This window comes from Bos grunniens, chromosome 3, assembly GCF_055505025.1.
Source record: "Bos grunniens cultivar Pamir isolate PY7600 chromosome 3, Bosgru_T2T1.0, whole genome shotgun sequence".
NCBI lineage: Eukaryota > Metazoa > Chordata > Mammalia > Artiodactyla > Bovidae > Bos > Bos grunniens.
The window spans coordinates 33,102,147-33,116,966 of NC_141167.1; the positions used below are offsets into that span (position 1 = coordinate 33,102,147).

At 41.4% G+C, this 14,820-nt stretch overlaps 1 protein-coding gene and 1 long non-coding RNA gene across 26 annotated transcripts in view; one reads left to right on the top strand and one right to left on the bottom strand.

The window, feature by feature from the left end:
* DAB1 (DAB adaptor protein 1) overlaps positions 1-14,820 on the bottom strand; it is a 1,332,660-nt gene that overhangs the window by 848,755 nt on the left and 469,085 nt on the right. The gene's annotated exons all lie outside the window — the stretch shown is intronic.
* Positions 3,293-14,190, top strand: LOC147375436 (uncharacterized). Its single transcript, XR_015161548.1, has 4 exons — positions 3,293-3,655; positions 6,665-6,852; positions 7,291-7,364; positions 12,986-14,190. It is a non-coding gene; the product is annotated as an uncharacterized LOC147375436 (long non-coding RNA).

Here is a 14,820-nt window from a genome sequence, read left to right on the forward strand (position 1 = left end):
TCAAGGTCAAACTGAACAATCTTGATTTTAGGCAATATAGAGCCATTGAAGGTTTGGGAAGAAGAAAAGTAGGCTTTTTGGAATCTTTCAGGAAGATTAAGCTGGCTCTTGAGTAGACTTTAGATCTGGACCAGGGTTAGCAAGGAGAAGGCAATGGCACCCCACTAGTACTCTTGCCTGGAAAATCCCATGGACAGAGGAGCCTGGTGGGCTGCAGTCCATGGGGTCACTAGGAGTAGGACCTGACTAAGCGACTTCACTTTCACTTTTTACTTTCATGCATTGGAGAAGGAAATGGCAACCCACTCCAGTGTTCTTGCCTGGAGAACCCCAGGGACGGGGGAGCCTGGTGGGCTGCCGTTTATTGGGTCGCACAGAGTTGGACACGACTGAAGCAACTTAGCAGCAGCAGCAGCAGCAGCAGGGTTAGCAAACTTCAGCCCACAGGCCAAATCCAGCTGGCTGGCTGCTTAGTCTGAAAGCTAAAAATGATTTTCACATTTTTATTACTTTTAAATTAATATTTTAAAATTGAGGCATGTTATCTCTTATGTCATGTATACAACAGAATGACTCCATTATTTGGATATATTGAGAAATGGTCAGAACCTAGCTGACATGTCATAATACATAGCTATACAATATTGCTGTCTTAATATAATGAGAACTTCTAAGATTTACTCTCTTAGCAATCTTCACATATGTAGTCCAGTAACAGTAACTACAGTTGCCACACTGTACATTGCATCCCCATGTCTTGTTTATTTTATGACTGGAAGTTTGTACTTTTTGATTCCCTCTACTCACTTCATCCATTCAGTTTTAACATTTTTAGGCGGTTGGGGAAAAAATGAAAACAATAGTGGTCCATGATATGCAAAAATTATATAAAATTAAAATTTCAGATTTCATAAAGTTTTATTGGAACACAGCCATATTTGTTTACTTATTGTCTGTGGCTACTTTTTCTACAATGGCAGAATCAAGTAGTTACAAAAGAGACCTTAGGCATGAAAAGCCTAAAACACTTGGTATCTGATCTTTTACAGATAATGTTTGCTGGTCCCTGGACAGGAGAGTGATTGAACAGTAGATAGGAGCTAGATGGGGATGCTAATACTAATATTGAAGAATTGATGCTTTTGAACTGTGGTGCTGGATAAGACTCATGAAAGTCCCCTGGACGGCAAGGAGATCAAACCAGTCAATCCTAAAGGAAATCAGTCCTGAATATTCATTGGAAGGACTGATGATGAAGCAGAAACTCCAATACTTAGGTCACCTGATGCAAAGATCTGACTCATTGGAAAAGACCCTGATACTGGGAAAGATTGAAGGCAGGAGGGGAAGCAGACGACAAAGGATGAGATAGTTGGATGGCATTACCGACTTGATGGACATGAGTTTGAGCAAGCTCCGGGAATTGCTGATGGACAGGGAAGCCTGGTGTGCTGCAGTTTGCAACCATGGGTTTGCAAAGAGTCAGACGTGACTGAGTGACTGAACTGAACTGACTGAATACTAATGTAAAACTATCATCAATTATGGATTTACTATCTGACATGTATTTTATTTATATAAACATGTTTAACACTCAGGACAAGCCTATGCCAGCATCTAAGTAACTTGACCAAGGTTATTTAGGGACGACAATCAGAGGCATAATCTGAGCTCCTATCAATAGACCAGAGGATCTGAGTATTTAATCATAATGTACACTGCCTTTAACAGTCAGTGTGAGAGATGATGAGGAACAGAAAGGGAAGAATCCAAGAGATATGTTAGAGACACGATCAACAGTACTCAGAGGCTTTTTGAATTTCAAGCATCAGGATAAAGTTAGAGAAGAAAATACCCCAAAGTCTAGATGCCTGGGACCAGTTGGCACTCCACATTGCTTGCAAGGGTCCAAGTTTGAGCATTCTCAGTAAAATCTCAGCTTCACATGAACTCTGCTTGTTAATATGCTTCCATCACTCTTGATCTGGTAATTGTGTCACTTGAGCTCCCAAGCACTAAAATTAAATCTGGAAATTTGTCATACACCTTCCCCATGTGATGGTAACACAGAAGGTGGAAGCTCCAACAGTCAAAATGAATTACTCAGCGAGTTCATTTGTCACCAGGAGGTAATTGGGATTTAAGCTACAGTCTCAGAAAGAAATATATCATATCGCATGATCACTTGCTTTAATGGTAGCCTATGCCTAATTTTCATTCCCACCCAACCCCTTCTCATCAGACCCAGAGACCTGCTAGTAGCATAATTTGACTTTTTTTCCTGCTGCCCCCTGAAATATCAAGCATCAGCCGAGAGAAGAAGTACACTTAAAGTAGGACAATGGATGTAACGGCTGTAGCTTGGGATCGGCTGGTATTAGGGAATTTTACAAATTCATTTATTTATTCACTTATCCATCCACAGACAAGCATTTACTGAGAAACTTTTCTATGCCAGGCCTGAAATTGATGCTAGAAGTCCAAAGGAGAATAAACCATTTCCTTACAGATAAAGTGCTGATTCCAGCATATGATTTTAAATAGGCTCAGAAGATCCCATATGTATCTTCAAAACACAACCCCTCACTCCTTCTATCACTAACACATGGCATTCCTCTTCACCTTTTACTCACTTATGTCTGAATATGCTGCCAATTTTTGCATGAGTAAATCTATAAGAAAATATCAGACTGGACTGTAAGGAATGGAGAGAGCAAAGACACGTGCATTTATTCCTGCTCTGATATGAATTGTTGAGAGACCTTGAACAAATTCCTTGTCTTATCTAGACATTTGGTTTCTTATCTGTAAGATGATGGACTGGGTTAGCCATAGCTATGTATAGAAAACGAAGGTGAAATACTTGCCGAATTGGGGAGGGATTGGGAGAGGGGTTGGAGACACAGAGCCTCCCCCTCGCCCATCTTTCCTTCTCACAAAGGGGAAATTCACAAACCCTGTGGAATATAGTGTGGTGTCATGAAAAAGATGGAAAGTATATTTATATTTGTGGCTCAGAGGGTAAAGCATCTGCCTGCAATGTGGGAGACCTGGGTTCGATCCCTGGGTGGGGAAGACTCCCCTGGAGAAGGAAGTGGCAACCTACTCCAGTATTCTTGCCTGGAAACCCCATGGATGGAGAAGCCTTGTTGGGCTACAGTCCATGGACTCGCAAAGAGTCGGACACGACTGAGCCACTTCACTTTCACTTTAAGGTAAGGAAATTGGATAAAATCATTCACAGCTGCGTCTTCCCCTTTAACTATGCTAAGCTTCTGCAGTAGACAAGACAAAGCAGCTACATTACCTGGGTGAACCTGTGTCTGAGGAATCCAGGAGGCGTCCTTCATCCTCAGAATGGGGGTCTGGGGAATATACCAAGAGAAAGAGCATTTCCTGCTTGTCCCAAGTAGAAACTGTTGTGGTGCAGACCTTTCTGGTTCAGATAATGATTTGAGTTGATTCCTTGAACTCACTCTTGAACAAGCTGGGGAGATTTGGTTTCTATCAGATATCAGGCCACAGTGTGAAAAGAGTAAACATCTTAACATTGGAATACTTACTGAAAGATACACCCATCCCCGAGGAGAAGTCTCCAACTTGGAGTGCATCTTTCTTTGCTTGGCATTTAACAGTAGGAGGACAGACAGGGCAGGTGAGTGAGGCTGTACCTTATTTTATTACTGTTCTTATTTTAAAAAATTATTTTATATTGAAGTATAGTTGATTCATAATACTGTAGTAGTTTTAGGTGTATTAGTAGTATTTAGGTGTATTGTAGTAGATTTAGGTGAATCGCAAAGCGATTCAGTTAATAAATGTGTCTATTCTTTTTCAAATTCTTTTCCCATTTAGGTTATTACAGAACATTAAGTAAAGTTCCCTGTCCTATATGGCGGGTCCTTGCTAATTATCTATTTTAGATACAGTAGTTTGTATATGCTAAAGACCAATAAATAGACATCTCTACTTCTAAAATAGGTCCTCTCTAACCCTGAATGTCAGTTCATTTCCCATTACAGATGGGGTTTTCTGGAGGAAAATGCAGAGAATACAGTTAAGGCATAAGATTTTAAACAGAGATCAAGAGCTAAAAAGAAAGGGGAGAGAGCAGGATTGGCCAGGTCATGCAAGCAAGAGAACCAGGCATATAAAGGCTGGGTTATTGGGCCTGATTCAGGACTAACTTGGCAGACAATATTCACTTGAGATCTCCTGCTGGGATGGACAGGGTTCACTGAGGCAGGAGCTCACAGCTGGAGGCTGCCTACCCACCTCACTCCACACAGCCAGGAAGGACATCGTTCCTTAAAGGAATGTCTAAGTTGCCCACCACCAGATCCAACATGAAATTGATGGCATTGATGGATGGCGGAGAAGAGTGTAGAGAAGGTACAATTTACAAGGGTGCTACACTATTTCTTATAAATTGTAATGAATTGCACCCATAAACCTCAAGGACAGAAGTAAGGTGGCAGGTGGTCAAACCTAGAGAAGGGATTGCAGCAATGGCTGTAGTAACTCTACGACTGAGCTGGGGACTAAGGGTAATGAACATGTCACATTTCAACCTGTTGCCTAAGAAGCATTTCAGTTCTGTTGCTCAGTCGTGTCCGACTCTGCAATCCCATGAACTGCAGCACACCAGGCTTCCCTGTCCATCACCAATTCCCAGAGTTTACCCAAACTGTTATTGAATCAGTGATGCCATCCAACCATCTCATCCTCTGTCGTCCCCTCCTGCTCTTGCCCTCAATCTTTCCCAGCATCAGGGTCTTTTCAAATGAGTCAGCTCTTCACATCAGGTGGCCAAAGTATAGGAGTTATAGCTTCAAGATCAGTCCTTCCAATGAACATCCAGGACTGATCTCCTTTAGGATGGATTGGTTGGATCTCCTTGCAGTCCAAGGGACTATCAAGAGTCTTCTCCAACACCACAGTTCAAAAGCATCAATTCTTCAGTGCTCAGCTTTCTCTATAGTCTAACTCTCACATCCATACATGACTACCGGAAAAACCATAGCCTTAACTAGATGGACCTTTGTTGACAAAGTAATGTCTCTGCTTTTCAATATGCTCTCTAGGTTGGTCATAACTTTCCTTCCAAGGAGTAAGCGTCTTTTAATTTCATGGCTGCAATCACCATCTGCAGTGATTTTGGAGCCCAAAAAATAAAGTCAGCCACTGTTTCCACTGTTTCATCATCTATTTGCCATGAAGTGATGGGATCGGATGCCGTGATCTTAGTTTTCTGAATGTTGAGCTTTAAGCCAACTTTTCCACTCTCCTCTTTCACTTTCATCAAGAGGCTCTTTAGTTTTTCTTCACTTTCTGCCATAAGGGTGGTGTCATCTGCATATTTCAGGTTATTGATATTTCTCCCAGCAATCTTGATTCCAGCTTGTGCTTCTTCCAGCTCAGTGTTTCTCATGATGTACTCTGCATGTAAGTTAAATAAGCAGAGAGCTGGGGAAATAAAGGTTCTGACATCTTTCTCTTACTTTCCTTTGCCCTGCTCTGGCTATCAGTAGGGAAACCAGACAGAAGCCAGAGGAGCCACTGTTCGTTGAATGCAATCTTCCTGATACAGAGCAGCAGAAAAGGGCAGACTACAGATCTAGAGGGGCAAGCAACAAATAACCAGCACTCTCTGATACCAGATCTAGGAGCTAAAATGTTGTTAATGATCTGGGAAGATCAAGATCATGGTGACAGAGTCTGGGCAAAATTAAGAGCCCACAGTGAAATTCTGTAACCCCTTCAGTGACAGATTTAGTGCATTAGACTTGGTCCCTGACTTGGAAAAGGCTACAGAAAAAAAAAAAAGGGTATATGGGTCTCTACTTGGTTTGGCTCTATTTCTTGAGGCAGGGTACTCTACCCACATCTTTATTGACCCTTAAGACCCAAAGGCCTCTTTGCTTCTTCCACTAGCTCATTTTCTTTTAAAACTCTGCATTACAATTCATTAGCATGCTATGAAATCAAGTTGTCCTGGCCAAGGCTTCTAAAAAATAGTACAGGACCGATTCTATCGGAATGCACTGTATGCTTTAAAAAAAAAAGGTAATTTTTGTTCTATGAAACCTTGATTTGCTTATGTATATATTCACTGAGTCAAAATATAAAACGTATTTCTTATGTCCCAATAAGAAGTCTGAAACTACTATCCTAGTTAGTTTGAGATTGTAGAAGATAATTACCAAGAAACATGTATTACAAATATCTCATTTCCACCAGGGATCAGGAATTTGGTGCACAGATGAATATCAGTGATGGTGGGAGATTCAAGATTGTAAAGCCAATCTTTCTTGTTTAGTTGTTAAGTCATATCCAGTTCTCTGGGACCCCATGAACTGCATCATGCCAGGCTTCCCTGTCCTTCAGTATATCCCAGAGTTTGCTCAAACCCATGTCCATTGAGTAGGTGATGCCATCCAACCATCTCATCCTCTGTCGTCTCCTTATCCTCCCGCCCTCAATCTTTCCCACCATCAAGGTCTTTTCCAATGAGTCGGCTCTTCGCATCAGGTGGCCAAAGTATTGGAACTTTAGTAAAGCCAGTAGAGATTTAATTGTTGCTCTTCTTAGGGTCACAACCTATTCCAATTGTCCAGAAGAAATCAAAATTTCTGCTTTTCTTCTTTTGTTCTTCCGAGTCTAGAATACTTCCTGGAATCATTTCCACCCCAAAGGTGACTGAAGACCTCATTCTAAGCTCAACAGAGTAAACGAGGCTCAAATGGAGCTCTGGCCTCATGCAAAGGGAGAGATAAGATCCAGAAAGCAGCACACTGGGAGGTGCCTGCAAGTCAGTATCTCTAAGACTGTTGTCCATTGCCATTTGCAGAGGTATGATTTCTCTTTCTCAAAATATATATGTAGAAACTCACACAACTCGCTGCCAGCTTCTTGGTCTTGAACATCTCCCTGACACTGAGATCTACCATTATAACTATATTAACAATTCAGCAGCCTTTGGTACCTAGGTTAGAACCATGAGCATCTAATTGCCTCAGATGATTAAGAGTTAACGCTGCTGACCTACCCCCAGAGGGAAATTACAAGGAATATCCAATTAGAGGCAACCAGCCTCTTTGAAAATAATCCAATGTACCAGGAGTGTTTAATAATAATCAGAATAATCATAACAATTCTACATATATCTATTTTGAAAAGTGGTGAGCCATTTCTCATTCACTTTCTAGAAACTTTATTTGCTAGAAAGCAAAGCCTTGCAATTATTCAAATTGGAGATTAGTATTTTGTTGTTGTTGATGTTCCCCATAGCCTCTCAGGTGGAGGAAGGACAGAGAAAGCCATCCCAGAGGGGAACAGAATCAATCCCAGCTGCTCATTAAAAGGTAAACCGTCAATAATCTTTGTCAGGCCTTTTTATCTTGGGCTTTAGTACCTGATGATCCCTAAGGCAGCGAGCAGTATTGAGATTTAGACGGGCTCCTGGTTTGCACATCCCCAGTGGTGCAGGATTAACCCTCTGCACGCTGCTGCGGACTTTCTCTGAACCACTTCTGGACCGTGGATGAGCAAGGATTATGAGGCTGCTACAGCCATCTGCAGAGGCATGGGCATTCCTTTGGAAAATAGCTCACGGCACGTGGGAACCTAACCCAGCCATAACATCATATAGGAAAGCCTGAACAAACGTTTTGGTCAATCCAGTGCATACCACCTTTTTTCCCTAGTCAAAATCTTCAGTGGTTGCACCACAGGCTTCCGGATGAAGCCAAGCTCTGCACAGCTGGTATACTTGCTCTATAGGCTGTCTGCAGCCAGAGCGACTAACCATTCCTCCTGTCCCTGCACTGTGTCCCTCTCCTCCTACATTTACTGCCCTTTACCTTGAACCTGGGTGGGCCCCCAACCTGTTTAACTAATAGAATGTGATAGAAGTGATTTTATATGCCTTTTTACATAACTGTTTGTAGCAGCTTTATTAGTAATATCCAAAAATTGCAAACAACCCATATATTCATCTACATGTGAATGGACAACTGTATGTACCTATACAGTGGAACACTATTCAGCAATAAAAATGAACTATTGCTATATTACCTTCAATGCCTTGGATGAATCCCAAAATAATTATATGGAATTAAAAAAGCCAGACCAAGAAAAAATACATACTATATGATTCATTTATATAAAGTCCTAGAACATGCAAACTAAACAGTGACCAATACCAGTTGAAGTAGAGACGAACTTTTCCCTAGAGCATGACCTAATTGAAGAATCATGGGCAATTCAATGGCGTTTTTGTTTCTAGCACATAGTCTTGGGGTGTCTTTTTGTGTGAGACAGATGATTGAATTTCTTTAGCTCCACCCCAAACACTGCCCCTGCCTCCACTTCTTATGTCTGCTTCTCTGGTAGCTCAGCTGGTAAAGAATTTGCCTGCAATGCAGGACACATGGGTTTGATTCATGGGTTGGGAAGATCCCCTGGAGAAGAGATAGGCTACACACTCCAGTATTCTTGGGCTTCTCTGGTGGCTCAGGCAGTAAAGAATCTGCCAGCAAAGAGGGATTCCAACCCTGGGTTCAACCCCTGGGTTGGGAAGATCCCCTGGAAGAGAGCATGGCAACCCACTCCAGGATTCTTGCCAGGAGAATCCCCGATGGACAGAGGAGCCTGGTGGGCTGTAGTCCATAGGGACACAAAGAGTCGGACATGACTGAGCGACTAAGCATAGTACACAGGAGCAAATTATAGCATCTCCACAAGTATATTATGTACGCTTGCTCTCTCTGTCTCACACACACACACACACACACACACACACACACACCAGAGCCTTTCCATATGCTACTTTACCATTTGTAGTTCCTCTCATTTTTTCCTGAAATCCCTATGTCAGGGTACTCAGCACGCTGTCTTCTAATCACCCTTTTATTGTCTTCTCTATCAAGAAGAAAGCTCACTGAGGGTAGGAAAAGCATCTTATTCACTGATTTGGCTACATTTCTCAGCTCTGTGCCTGGCACATGGTAAGCATTCAGTAGATGATTTTGAAATAATGAATTGTACAGAATTGACTAAATGCTTATATAGATGCTTATAACTGGGGTAGAGGGGGAAGATTTAAATGCATGAAACAATTAGAGAACAAAGCAAACAGTATAAAACCAAATACCAAATGGGTACCCGATGTTCACAACTTTAGAAATACTCTTATCTTGATAATTGGTTCATGCTATATTAGGTTCTTCATATTAGTAGCAATTAGAATAATAATGATCCATTACAATGAAAACTTTCAGTTTTCCAAATGCTTTCACATGCATTATCTCTTTTGACTCAACTCCAATTATTTAGGGACAAAGAAGTCATAGAATCATTTATGCCAAATCATGTAACATGAGCAGGTTTCTTGTCATTTATTCTTTCCCGAATTCAGCTGCTTGTGAACCAGGCAGCTACTCAAATGTTTGCGTGAGCTTTAGGATAAGGTGTACATTCTCTGTTACCCAACAAATGTCTTAATATACAGGGTTAGTGTTCCCCAGGATCAAAGCCACTACACAGACTAAAAGGCATTTTATCAACTACAAGCATCCAGTAAAACAACAAAAACTGAAAATATGAATCTCTGAACAGAGGGGAATTTAGTAAATGCAACATAATGCCCTCAAGTTGAAAAATAATAACCTGTCCATTTGCAGATTAGCAATTCCATCTCCACATACTCAAAGATTTCTCTACCCAAGAGCAGAAAAACATCATTTAAAACCAACAAGATGACTGGCTATAAATTGAGATAAATCTGACCAGAAGAGGACTTTTCCCATTTCAGCTTCCCTATCACTAAAAGATACTATTTACTTATGAAATGGATACTCTGAGCCAAATACTGTATCAGGCACTGTGTTAAATGCTTTATTTTCATTATCTATAATTTTAAGGTATTCCTAGGAGGTAGATATCACTGGAGAAGGCAATGGCACCCCACTCCAGTACTCTTGCCTGGAATATCCCATGGACAGAGGAGCCTGGTGGGCTGCAGTCCATGGGGTCGCTAGGAGTCGGACACGACTGAGCGACTTCACTTTGACTTTTCACTTTCATGCATTGGAGTAGGATGCATGAACTACTCCAGTGTTCTTGCCTGGAGAATCCCATGGACAGAGGAGCCTGGTGGGCTGCTGTCTATGGGTTCGCACAGAGTCAGACACGACTGAAGCGACTTAGCAGCAGCAGATATCACTATTTCCATTTTGCAGATGGGAAAACTAATGCTCAAAAAGGTAAAGGAATGTCACATCACAACACAACTGGTGAGTGACTGCTAGGATTCAAACTGAGATCTGTCTTCAAAGTTAGTGCTCCTTCTACCTTAAAAAGTTTGCTAATCCAAAAATAAATGAATATTTTAGGGTTCCCAGCAATCTTAGGGACCTGTCATTTCAACTGTTTCTCATTACTGCTCCTAATGAAAACATGCATAATTAACTGAGGACTGACAATTGCCTTCTGATACAAAACACTCGGAGCTGCAGATGGGTCCTCCCTACATGACACCATAGCAACGAGTTGAAATATGAAGAAAGGAAGGAGGGAGAGAAGGAGAGACGAGGGAGGGAAGGAAGGAAAGAAGGGCCAAGGAAGAAAAGAAGGGGAAAGGAGGGAGGGAATCTTACTCATCACAGTTGTTTGCTTTCACTCTTGGTGGAAGGAAGGAGAGAGAGCTACTTAGCCTGATTTCTTATTCTTAGGTGTCAGATACAAGCAGAACCTATGCTAGTAGCACCCAGGGCTCAGATGCACCCTGACCTGGGAGAACCAAATAATCAGGCAGCATTTATTGGGGCTTTCTAAATTTCCTGCTGGAGGACATCTGTACTGAGGACCTCAATGCACCAGCCTAAGGGGATTTGCTGGGAGACCATAGAACCTTTCTTGATGGGTTTTCAACCCAGCTGCCACCTGCCAAAAGTGCTCTCTGCTGAAGGCTTCCTTTCTGATTCTTGGGCCTTTTAGAGTCCCATGGAGGAGGAGAAAAGGTAGTAGCAAGGCCCACCACTGAATTCTACTCAGGGATTTCCCTAATACATTGCTTCTAAGATTTCAAAGCTTTGGTAAAAAGGACTGGGACCTCCTTAAGAGGGCCTATTGCTGAACTCTCCAGAGAAGGCAGTGGGACCACATGGGAGAGATGATGCTGGAGCAACCTTGAGTAATGAATAGAAATTTCCCAAATGGAAGAATTAGGAAATGTACCTACTATGTACTGGACCCAGGGGGTATGTGCTAAAAGGAATTATTAAATCAGTGGATGGGTGGAAAACTAGATGCTCTAGGTAACCCAAGCCATATGAGTGTGACCACTGACAAAGTTGGACACAGAAGGCGATGAAAGAGGGGGAAGTTAGAGGTGGGGGAGGGAAAGAAAAGGAATATTAGTAGATACCAAAGAATTTTACAGGAAGGTTCTGCAGCTGCCCAGCAAATGGGAATCTGTTCAGCACTCAAAGAAAAACGCACCGAGCAATGCTTCAGAACCTCTGCCTGATGCCAGGAACTTTTGAGAGTGCATTTTTTCTCATTCATGATCCCAAACAGTAAATGGCATTATCAAACTCAATCTTGTCATATACATGACTCATTTGGCATTTTTTGATCATTTATATTGATTTAACCAGCAAAGGGTTTTTCCATCCACTGAGACTCACATCAACTCATCAGAGGGAGGTAGAGAAACTCTTGCAATGAAGAAATAGATGAAGAGACAGAGGTTCAGAGGGGACATGGATTCCTGTTCACGGTCACATACTGAGTTAATCTAGGTGGCTTGTTCTAACTTCTGCCGGGTGACGCTGTCTGTACTATGGCCACACCCTAAGACTCATTCTTCAGGTTACTCTTTTAAAGGACCATACCACCTACCATATTATAGTTGTATCTTGTATGTGTTTATACATACACTCACCTAGATATACATATATCCACGTAATATCATATACATCATTGTATATTCTACACATCCAAGTGTTTATATGCACCTATAACATATAGACCTAGTAGGAAAACACTTGAGAAAGCATTGACATAGAAGAGAAAAGAATTATGTTCAAATGAGATAATGGTAGGGAAGCCTTTCTTCATTCTTAATAACTAAATGAATGGGAAATGAGGACAAATTCTTACAGACATTACAGACCACTTGGATAGTTTTTGGATTGAAAGGCTAGATGCTAATGAGGATGTGTTTCTTATTCTTCCAGAGAAAGGAGTCATTCATCCTCATATTCTCAAATATCTCAAATATCAAGAACTTTCCCTGAGTTAAGCGCTGCACACCGTGTTGGGACAGAGAGGCAAATGAAGACATAGTGTGCTCCTCCAAGGAGCCCACAGCAGAGGGCCAGGCAGTTGTGTAAATCTAGCAATTATCCTACAACATGACAAGTGCTTTCATTGGTCCATCCCTTGGGAACACAGAGCCAGGGCATCTAAATCACACTTCATTCACAGGAAATTTTTTAGTAGAGTGCTGCTTGGGCTGAAGTAAGAACAGGCTAGATGAAAATTGTTCAATAAATGTTTATTGAATCAACCAGTGGATGAATAACTGATTGAAGGGGACTCCAGTTTCTTCCCATGGGTCTGATCTCTTCCCCTGGAAACCCTGCCATCCCTCCCCTCTCTTTAAAGAGTCAAGTATGAGAATTTATTGTTTCAAAGCCTTAAGAATTCATAGATAATTCATATACTATTGAGGTAGCAGTTGTCATACCCAATAAACAAAGAAACCCACAACTTGGGGAAACTGAAAGGACCAGCAGCCTCTTCTAATAAAAGAAAATAAACAGTCTGCTCTCTCTCCACTCAGTAGTGTCCCACCCTCTTCCCTTCTTAGTGAACTTTTTGGATGTCCAATTATCAGGTAGCCTGGAAACAAGTTTCTCTTCTTAAGATAAACAGCCAATGACTGAAGCACAATTTATATCTATTATTTTTTCATCAGGCTCCCGTCTCAGTCTGGGCAAGGCTAAATAAGAAGAACGGTTAGGAAAATCGGAGGCGAGGACACAAATGAACGTTCTACCTTTGGCATTTAGATGCGGGTCTGATCCTGAACCATGTGTGTCTTCCTATGTGACATTTCCAGCACCGAACTGGAAAATGAGTCTAAGCACAGATATGGTCTATAATGAATCCATCTGGCCACACGTCAAGTTTTTAAATATTTACAATTATGGCCCTGGCCTTATTAAACTTGCAGGAAAACGGCAGCAGCAGGGCTTACATATGGGGCTTGAGAAGGCTCCCTTGGCCAGCACCATGACAGCAGATGTCTGAAATTTCTAGAAAAATATACACTTGTTTGCCAGATGCTTGAGACCAGGAAATGGTATGAAAACATCAGGAAAGTGGCTTGTTGGATGTTCTCAAACTGCACACAGGATGCAGTGAAGAGCATGTATGAGCTGTCAAGTCCATATTTAAATCCATTCCTATCTTGAAAGTTTATTCCGTGTTGATAGTCCAAGAGGAGGCAAATCTAGCAAATTAATGGGAACAAGTGATACATACAGGGAAATAAAGAACACCCTGTTACCAGGAGCAATACAAAAATAAAGATTCAAGTCAGAGTTGGAACTCAGTCTTAATTAGCATGCTCTGGAAGGCAACATGGCTTCTTTAAAGAACCACACAGTTGGGGCACCAGAAGATTCTGGTTCCAGTCTGTATCCACCACTCACTCATTGTACAAGGGTGGGCAAATCACAATTTCCGAGAGTCCATTTTCTCATGAGCAAAATGGGAAAAACCATAACTACCTGCCTCCCAGGGTTGTTTAAGACTCCAGTGCTATTGCACTGGTTTTCAAACTGTGATTTAATGGTCAGTAGTGAGTTTGGAAATTAGTTTAGTGGATTATAACTATTTTTAAACAAAATAGAATAGAGTGAAAGAGAATAGAATGGAATAGAAAATAGTCCACACATTGTAAGAGTGAGGACAATGTTGTGAAGTTTTTGTTTCATTTACAGGTGTGCATGTGTGGACTAGGTTGCTATGTTAAATTCATTTCTTTTTGTAAATTATGGCTATACTACATGAAAGAGCTTTCTAAAAGGTAAAGGGAGGCAACCAGGGAAAGCTAGTGGCCCAGCAATTCCAAATGGGTTTTGTTTTGATTGCACAGTTTTCAATTAAAAAAAAAAAAAAAAAAGCTTTAGTTTTTAGAAGAATCAGGTTCACAACAAAACTGAGTAGAAGGTACAAAGATTTCCCATATACCTCCTGCCCCCAGTAAATGAACAGCCTCCCCTATTATTAATCAATCCTCATACACTTGTTACAATGATGAACCTACATAGACCCATCATTGTCTCCCAAAGTCTTTAGTTTATATTAAGGTTTGCTCTTGGTGTTGTACATTCTGAGTTTGGACAAATACACAATAATATGCATCCACCATTATGGGCTTCCCTGGTGGCTCAATGGTAAAGAATCCACCTGCCAATGAAGGAGATGTGGGTTTGATTCTTGGTTCAGGAAGATCCCCTGGAAAGAGCAAGGAAAGGGCAACCCACTCCAGTATTCTTTCCCAGGAAATCCCATGACCAGAAGAGCCTGACCAGGCTACAGTCCATGAGGTTGCAAAAGAGTTGGACATGACTTAGTGACTAAACAACAATGATCCACCATTATAACATCATACAGAGTAGTTTCCCTGCCCTGAAAATCCTCAGTGTTTCATATATTCATCCTTTCCTCCCACTAACCTCTGGCAACCACCAGTAATCTTACTACTACAATATCTTGCCTTTTCCAGAATGTCATATAGATGCA